This window comes from Photinus pyralis, unplaced genomic scaffold, assembly GCF_008802855.1.
Source record: "Photinus pyralis isolate 1611_PpyrPB1 unplaced genomic scaffold, Ppyr1.3 Ppyr1.4_LG4, whole genome shotgun sequence".
Lineage (NCBI taxonomy): Eukaryota > Metazoa > Arthropoda > Insecta > Coleoptera > Lampyridae > Photinus > Photinus pyralis.
Window position 1 is genome coordinate 36,018,829 of NW_022170511.1, and position 9,847 is coordinate 36,028,675.

Below are 9,847 nucleotides of genomic sequence, written 5' to 3' on the forward strand. Positions count from 1 at the left end.
GTGTCAGACGTTAACATTGCTATTTTGCAATATTTTATGTGCAATGCTAACTAACCCTTTTATTTGTTTGTTTGGCTGTATGGTTGTCTTGTTACCGATTTGCTGAACGCACCCTTCTGAGCTCAAAAGGTTGCGGCCTGAAGTTCAAAGGGAAATTTTGTTATTTTCGTCGATTCTCTGATTAACGTTTGATTACGTATTGGTTTTCGATACAATCGAATTGTAATTATTAAATTTGCGTGGTATTCACTTAACTATTATAGCCCCGTTGTTTCTGCGAAAGCCTGTTTTGATATTAATATTTTCTCCGACGTTTCTTTGGATTTTAAAATCAATAAAGCCTTCCAGCCACGAGCCAGAATTCAGCAATACCCATTCTCTATTCCATTTTGTGACACCTAAGCGGAGGTGATCCAGCATTCAAAGGTTGGACTACTCAATTGGCAGTTTTGGTCGTTATATAACTAAGGTAAATTTGAATTTTCTATTTGCATTGGATACAGACCGTTTCCTTTAAGGAATTTTGACGTTTGAACAAAGACACTATTCATCCACCCATGCGGTTTTCCCTAGGCATCTGAGAGAGGGCGTACTTATGTGTCTATTACTTAAAAGATGAATGAGAATGTATTTGAGGTGTCCGAATCTAAGATGAGTGAAGTGTGGAGATGACAAAATGAGGATAGGGAAGTAAACCCCCTTCACGGTCATTAAGATTAAGGGTTGATCGTTTCAGTTGCCCCATTAGTTTTAAGTAACACACGCGTCGCCAAAGTCCTGTTGTCGATTTACTGCACCTCAATGTTATTAATTGAAAATAACTTGCGATTTGCATGAGCCTTTTATACACAATTGACAAGTTGAATCTAAAAACAGTCGGCGTTCTCTTTTGCTTGCTTTTAATAGTCTTTATTTTTTATTTCGCTGCGATTCTTTGGAAGCGCATGCAAATGTGTTAAATATACCATGAAGTAAAAGAGGTAGAAAGTAAATTGGTTAATTAAAGGCAAATATTTGGTTAATAGAATGGTGGTAACAAAAAAAGTGGTCGATATTTGCTTAAACACGCCCTGCTCCCGTAATAAATCCTAAACGTGCAATTTCTATCGGGGAAAGTATTACTTTAACGCTACCGTGTATTTTTTCGTTAATTAACGCGCAATATAACGTTGTTCATTGCAACACGAACTTTCTAAAAATAAAGGTTTTACTACGCAATTCAACCTTTCCTTCCAAAAAAAGGGAAGAGACTATAACTATTAAATTTTATAAAGTTTCTCTTTACGAATCATTTACTTAAGCGGAATTACCATAAGTGGAAATAAATTCGGTCGGGCAGTAGGTACTCCACAGTATGAAAATAAATTCGTATGATAATGTCAAGAACCCTTATGCAAAGGACGACGGCGAAAAAAATCTGTAAATCTCGACGAATTGAAAGTTCTGCCCTGATGAGCACAATGTGCGCCCCTAACCTGAAGTAACGTTTTTTTTTACTGTTCTTACACCAAAGTCGTGGATTCCGGCATGTATAACGGGCACACGTTACGTTCACTTTTATTACGTTTTCTGCAATTGCTTTAATTAAAGTTTCATTTGGTCGCCGACAGAAGTATCTAATCTCAACTTCAGAGCTACCTTCGCTTCCGGTGCTACCAAATAGGATTATTGCCAATAGCATATCAATACGTACTCACTTACCAATCATTCAGAAAACAATGTGGTCTTAATGTTATTATTTAAAGCTCGATTCACAATTTTAAAACTAGAATTTATGAACCTAACTACAAGATATTCTCTCATTCGAGGTAAAAGAGAATTTCTCGGTCCTTCCAACTGGGTTCAATTTTAAACATGAAAGTGGCGCTTCTTTAAGGGCTCCTTTTTAATTATTTAAAATTATATTTAATTCTTTTGGCACCCTTCCACGGAACTGCTCTCGCTAGCTCCGACCTCAACCAGTCCACCGATCCCTGGTCTCCACATGTGACCAACAGCGCTCCCCAACGGAGGGGACACTGCGTGAATTTGGGCGAAAGCGGCGCCTCTTCCTACAGAGCTACTTCCATGAGTTCCAGGTCTTCATGGACAAAAGTTATTCCGAAGCCTGTAGCTGCTTCACTAAAGTATCCTTTACGGCTCCAGTTTTTGCCTTTTTCGAGGTACGTCTCTTGGGAGTGCTGCCATTAGACCGGTGTCAGACTGGTCCTCTATTCAGTCACGCATCCCCTCGCTGAGGTTGGCTCCTCTGGTCCGGGCGGTAAAGCCACACCATCCTCAGCGCACCAGGTTCGTCACAAGTCGTCATCGTTTAACCCCCTGCAAGTTCTTGGTCACGATACGACAGCCGAGCGGGGTAGCTGGTCCGTGATGCTGTCTAGCATTAACCTATGAGTGATTTACGCTTATTCGCTTAGGCAGTTCCCGCCACATGGGGACGCGCTTGGTAGGGTATCACGCTTCAGGCAGGTACTGGTATTACTTGATTGGACAAACTAACGCGTGCACTCTGGTCTTAACTTTGACTCGAAATATTAACACTTTTCTCGTACAATGTAACCTGATTATATTAACGCGATCTCTTCTGGAGTTCGATGCGCACTTAATTTTCCGTTCTACACTAACATGTAGTCTATCGCCACAAGTCTTGCCGTGGCTTCACGCTTAAAGCTTAACCCTCCGACTACCTGTCCCTACTTTTTCAATTTTACAAGTACGCCTTCAAAATGTTGATAATCGACGGCCATCTTTATTCATTTTATCAATTGCATTAATGTCCTTCCAACAATCCCATTTTTAGACTTTAGACGGCTATAAGTAAATAAACAAACTTAATTACTAACTCACCCTGTTTTACTTATTCTGCCCATTTGTTCTTTTGATGTCTGCGTCCAAAAATGACCATCACTTGCAACAAGAAGTTCTCAAATCTTTTTATTTTGAAATAATCATGCAAATATACGATGCAAATCACACAATCATCATAGTCTTCAGCCTAGGTGGGGTGAGGGCGGTCGCAAAGTGTAGTAACTTACCTGAACGCTGAAAACATTTCGCTATTGCGTTCTTTTTTAATATCGTTGCCTTGTAATTTATCAAATGAAATTTTAATTACTGCATACTTCGAATCTTTTTATTCAGCCGTGTTCCTAGTGTGCATAGGTACATACATCAAAGTTCAAAAGCGCGTCAGCTGTAATTATCCGTAACTTTGTAAGGGAAAATTTAATTCGTTCTATAAGTACTTGTCACATTCATAAATGGAAAGCCCTTTTTAATCAAAAAGAAGTGTCGATTTGTTGCATTAATTGAATAATGGATGTAGGCGTTAACACGAAGGGCCTTATATTCACGGAGGGCTGCCGTAAAATACTGTTTGTTTGAAGTGAAAACAACATCCCGTACACTCAAGAGATTTCCATCACAAAAAAAAACGGTAGACTGAGAATAAATACAGTTGTTCTACCAGACAGGAGTACATTCAACAATCGAGACGTCTCTTACAAATAATAAAAAAAGCACACGCACCCTTTCTCTTGCTTTCCACTCTAGCATATACGCACAGCCCCTGTGAATATTTGTTCCTAAGAGATTATATGTGTCCCTAAGAAAAAGACTGCGATTTCAAAGACAAAGCGTGCAATTTCTGGAAAAACGAACGTCGTCAGCAATTTTCCCAAAGAAAATCTGTCTTTCATTAACATCTGTCTTTGTCGTTTGGCAGTATCGAGTGAAATGTCTTCTCTCACACGGCTGCGATGCTTATCCTACAGCTATTGTCGAATTTATCCTTATAAATGTTTTGTTCTTCGGAATTGTCATTCAAAGTAATTTCAATCTAGCCCGCTTTCTCGACAGATTGCGTTTGCCACGTATTTAGAAGCATACCTAACTATTTTTAAACCATCTAAATAAGAAATCATCATTCGTGGAATAAACGACACATAAATTCATTAGAAATTAAACGAATTTTTTAGTGGACTTATAAATACAACCGTTGTTGAGGACGAGAACGTATATAAACTTCTTTTTATTCACGCATGATTTAATGCCGCCGCGCCGTTTGAAGATCCCTTCGAAAAAGGGCACGTACTTGTGTAAAAAGCAACCGAAATTTATTATTGCATTTTTATTTACCCTTTCGATTTTATAATTTAGATTGAAGTAATGCACAGTATTCTCAATAAAATGCCCGAATTTTGGTTAAGATTACTGAATAGGCTAAAAGTTCCTGAATGTACGATCACCGACTAAAGTAATGATAATCGAAAGCTTACTGCCACTTAGGCAACCAACCATACATTATCTAAAATAGCAACGTTGAAGTTTTCCAGCGGGGATTCGTGTGGGATGCCTTGATATAAAGGCTATGGCAGGTATGATTACAATTGGAAAAAACGGATTTTCTGCATTTTGCGTATTGGTTTTCCTAATTGTTGCAATATACCTACTATATCAAGACCTTTATATCAAGACAGTGACGAAGATACTGATAAGAAAGAACAGTACGCGACGCATGTGGCCCGTAACCATCTAACATGGGAATGTTAATAATTACCTTGTTAATTACTTATTAGATAAGCAGTGTGTTCATATTATGGTTCTCCCGTTAAAAGGATGTGTCATTTTACCACTTCATCAGTTACTTGTTATGAAGTGTTCGCTGAAGTTGTTACCTCTATTTTTTCAATTTAGATAAAAAGAAAAAGACAATAATTACAATTTTTCACTGTCAGTTTGGCTGGAAACAACCCAATTTTTTTTTAAATAGAACATACTGTTGTGACGTACCTAGGCCAACCCCGAGAGGCTGCGCAACTCAAGATTTAAATTCAAAACGTTCCCTTCCAAACTAACTGAACACCATGGTTCTAGTATTTCCTTATTCAGGTTAGGTAGTTTTGTCTATTTATTTATTTATTTAAATAAATAGGTAAATAAATAAATAGACAAAGCTACCTAACCTGAATAACGAAATACTAGAACCACTTACTACGTTGTGTTTTTAAAGTCGCTACGAGATTGCTTATCGCAGTGAGGATCCAATAAGGAATTATACGAATAAAACAAGTACATGCTTTCAAAACGGAAATTTAATTAAAATAAATCACATTGAAAGCTTAAATCTAGATAAGGTAGTTTACAGAGTACACATAAAAATAAGCTGAGAAAAAAAGAACTGACCAAGAAAACCAGTGAACAAATTATACAGGGTGGTGCCTAGCGCTACGCAGCATAGGGATTCCAATAGTAATTTCTTTATAGTCAATTACTAGCTCCCCTAATTATTTTAGAGCAAAAGTCTAAATACGTTTTTTTCAGAGAAAAAAATACTGCATCTGTTCATACTATTACTCGTAATTTTCCGTTTTTCAAAACCGTAGAAATCGACAAATAAAAAGGTACATTTTACAATAAATCAGATATGCCTTGGAATTCCCTAAAAAACAGCGGCAACGTGTCATTATTTGCCTTTGACGTATAATTAACTTTATACTTGTTTATGAATTAGTTAATATCATAAAATCGTTTATCATGAGAAAGAGGAAATGTTCAAATTGTTTTATTCCCGCCAAGTAACGTCCTTATTTACTGTGAAGTACCCCAATCGACCGATTCCAAGCAGTACCACAGTAGACAGAATTGTGCGTTAAGTTTCAAAGAACAGAAACTCTGCTAAATCACTGCAAGTGCAATAACGTTCAAAATGTTCATCAAAACCATCAGGAAAACGACAATACATTCAACGTTTTGGCTGCAGTAGCGGAAAATCCGATATAAGTTTAAGGACAATTCTTCCGCAAATCAATTTCTTTTTCTTCGATTATGTACTCTGGTCCCGGAAGACCAAATAGTATCTGATGCAGATGTAGCATTACATTCTCTAAAAAAACATGACCCCATAAACGCTTTTTCTTGCGTCGGTTAGTTGAAACAGAATTAAATATGAAAATCGATCAACGTCAAATAACCATAACTTAGATGCGATGCGCTTGTAGTTTATTAAAAGATTCCAAAGCATCACTGATTTATACAAATATAATTTCTTATTTTGCCGATTTCTACGGTTTTGAAAAACGGAAAATTATACGTAATTGTATGAACAGATGCGGTATTTTTTTTTCTAAAAAAACATATTTACACTTTTGCTCCAAAATAATTAGGGGAGCTAGTAATTGACTATAAAGAAATTACAATTGAAATCCCTATGCTGCGTCGTTCTAGGCACCACCCGGTATATTAAGCTATCATAGAAATGCGCTGTCAGACATCTCTTTTTGTTGTGTATTATGTTTATTTAATCCACTATTGCTTTCTATAAAGCAGTGCAAAAATACTAATAAAAATAATGTCATTAATTTCATCTTCTTGAAGAATTCGGTACCAGCTGGAATTTGTGCGCCATTTGAAAAGCATCAAGTTGTGTGTTAAATATAATACAGCAATATGGCCACGCAATAACTTTATGCTTATGCACGTGTCGCTTTATGTCGCCCGGAATTAATTAATATCTGCTGGTCGAATACGACCTTAATTACAATCTCCCACATGCACCTACTATTATAGTGAACATGGAAAATCATGCTTGTATTGTGAGGACGAGGTATTTCATAATTGAAATGGAAAATGAATTCTTAGTTTTTACAGGGGCTATAGATATTTATCATGCTACTTTTCATTCTAGTTCTAATAAGATTCTAACGAAATAAAACATTTGAAAGATGACTACTTCTGAGGAAGAGTAGAAATTTTACAGAAATTATCTGACGAGGCGGTAGGTTAGTGATATGGACACTAGCTTACAAACACGAAGGTGCAGGGTTCGATTCCCGGACCCGCCAACAAACAACCTTTGGCGTTTTTCCTCTTCGCCTCTCAGCCTCGATACAAAGAATACCTGGGGTTTACCCTGGAGTAATATGGGCGGCTTTGAAGCGTACTTACCTGGAATTTGTTCCAGTTCGACTTCCGGAAATAGGAAAGGCTGTTCACACTGTACTTTGCCCTATACCACGCTTTCGAATGACTCCTTTTTTTTGTTAAATTAGGAATCCTTTTTTCGTAAACTGTTTTGTTATGTGCTACTAGGATGAAGTAATACCTTGATACTTCTTCAAGTCGGTCGCATCTGTTAGCTATTTTAAGGGTTAAGTTTGCGTTGTGAATTTAAAGCTCCCCAACTTTAGTATTCTTTAAAAAACGACCTGATGTGTAAAGTAGTTGGGATTAAGAATACAACTACTACTTTATAGAAACGGGCATCTATGCTAAGTAGCTTCCTCGCTAATAGCCAATTAAACCAGAAATACGCTTGCAACTTGGTTAATTCATAGATACGAATCCGATCTCAGAATGTCAAGGGTCGTTATGGCGCATGTTAATAAAAATTAAATCTGTACATTCAGCAAGTTTCGGGGTCATGTTCATATTACACGTGCCTGTATTTCAGATGCAGAATTCCCACTCGGTGTGAACTTCTGGTTCTTACTTTTCGACCTTTCAATATTCTAAAGACTTTTTCTAATCGCCTTTTTTTCTGTTTGTAAACTTGCCACGGACATTTATCGATTTCACTTTTGTTAAAAATAATTATTTTTCGGGGTATTAAATATTACTTAGTTTCAGAATTACTGTGTGTGTAAAAAGTATTGTGCCCTGACGTGGAACACTTCATCTTTTTTGAAGGATCCGTATAGGTCATACATAGAACACTTCTTCTTCTCTACTCCTTATGCCTTTTCAGGCGACACAAAAGTTTAATTTGCGTAGGACACTCATGTAAATTTAACAACTAGAAAATCGAAATTTTATTCTAAGCAAAAATAGAATTTTTTAACATTTTTTACCCTAGTAATTCGCTCTTTACAGGAATGATTTGGTGCGTTTAGTCAAACGGAGCACTTCAAAAATAACATTTTACTTACAAACAAAATAGGTTATACAGCAATTAAAATAACACACTTAAAATTAAAAATTTCACTTTTAATACAGTATTGCTTATTGTTTGTACGATTATGTTTGTGTATAGGGCCGAAGCAGTTCACTTATTTAACAAACAAAAAAGTAACATTTCACTTCATATGAGCTGCGTAAATTTTAATAGTTAGACTCTGAATTTTAAGGGGAATGAAAGCTTCCCCAGCCTTTCACACAATAACTGAAAAAAACAACAACGACATTCAATATGAAGTAAATGTTATTACTATTAACAAATTCATCTGTCTGGAAATTCAAATAATCCCTTGCCCAATCACAGTATGTTTATATTAATTCAATTGGTAGAGTGCCTTACGGGCATATTTCGTTTTACCACGACCAATATTGCTTCCTATCCATAAACTAAAAATATACTAATATTAATTAATGCTAATTAAATTTGATTTAAATTAATTTGAACGGATTCTGCATAATTAAAGCGCGATATACTATATGGAGAAAATTCCTCGAAATTTCTATCATTAAAAAACCATTTTACACTGTTTCTGTTGAACTATAGTTCGTGCAGTAACCCGCCAGCTCCAAAACCAACCAAAAAAATGTAAAGTAGTATCCCATAAAAACAAAACGATGGATTTTTGGAAAGAAAAACGGCTGCAAGATCTACAATTTGAAACTATAAATTTTTGGTCTACAATAGTCTACGGTATACCTACCATGTGTATATTTCTAGCCCATATCTGAATACTATCAAAAGGTAAATCACGTAGGCAATCGTGCCGGCTCTTTTGGAAGCTACGTACCTTTTTTTGGCTGAAATAAAAGTAAAAGTTGGATTTTGTTTGACAATCTGGTACACTTACTTTCGTCGTCGAACTTTTGGAAGTGATAGGTGTCTTCCGCTCCATATACTTGGGACGTGACTATCAGCACCACCAGCAGTATCACAACTGTAGGGATGATTTAAAATTAGTAACTTACTCTATATCTGCCAGTGGATCACTCACCAACTATTTTTGATGACATTTTCGTTTCAAACGCCAAACACGTTCGACAAAGAAACAAATGAAAAATAACTTAATTGTTTCAAACGATAGTATTGTGATCGGGGTGGCGATGACACTACCTGTCGATATCCATAGGCGTAACAAACAGAACAAGGACCTTATCTCCTAAATAATTTCTTATTTATGTTCGGAAAGCTTCTCCAGGCGTGAAATTTATAACCATCTTTCTCAAATTGGGGTTAATGTACAATTACAGATTTTCCAAGGTACGGACAGACTTGAACAATTTAATAATTTGCAAAATTGATACTACGCCAATGGGTTCCCTCTATGTCTTTCCAATCAAAGGTGCTATTCGTAATTATAATGGTGATAAAGGTGAATCACTATAAATATTTATACGCAGTGGTATTTTATCTATGGCTCAAGTAAAATGAATGGTATGAAGTTCTATCAGTTACGAATTTGTTTATTACAACACTATCGTTAGTCATTTGCAATAATGGGACTGAATTCAGAAATGTTAGGGTTTACCTATTTCAACAGTCCACAGAAGAAATATTCTTTTAGCTATGGGAGTGAATAAATTTGGGACAGATCAGACAATTCTTCCTTAAAAATTGACCGTTTTTCTAATTTTGTTTGGGAGAAACTAAATCTCACCGAAAGCTAACTTTTGAATTGAGGCACAGGCTCATACCTCTTCTACTTCCACAGAACTTTTTTTTAGATACTTCATCGAAGAAGGATTGACAATCGCCATTTTTTTTTAAATGGCACCCCCGACAAATTTGTAGAAAAACGTTATTTTCTGAACCCAAGTTTTCAATGCTTGGCATGTTCTTTATTCACACGAAAAGTAATTCTCATTTTTGATACATTAATGGACAGAGCGCTTTCGC

The 9,847-nt window shown here is 36.2% G+C and overlaps 1 long non-coding RNA gene across 1 annotated transcript; it reads right to left on the reverse strand.

The window, feature by feature from the left end:
• Nucleotides 1-8,099: 8,099 nt before the first annotated feature.
• On the reverse strand, nt 8,100-9,033 carry LOC116167695. The gene is made up of 4 exons (XR_004144606.1): nt 8,946-9,033; nt 8,802-8,888; nt 8,655-8,751; nt 8,100-8,601 (listed from the first exon to the last, which is right to left on the reverse strand). It is a non-coding gene; the product is annotated as an uncharacterized LOC116167695 (long non-coding RNA).
• Between the last annotated feature and the right edge of the window lie 814 nt (nt 9,034-9,847).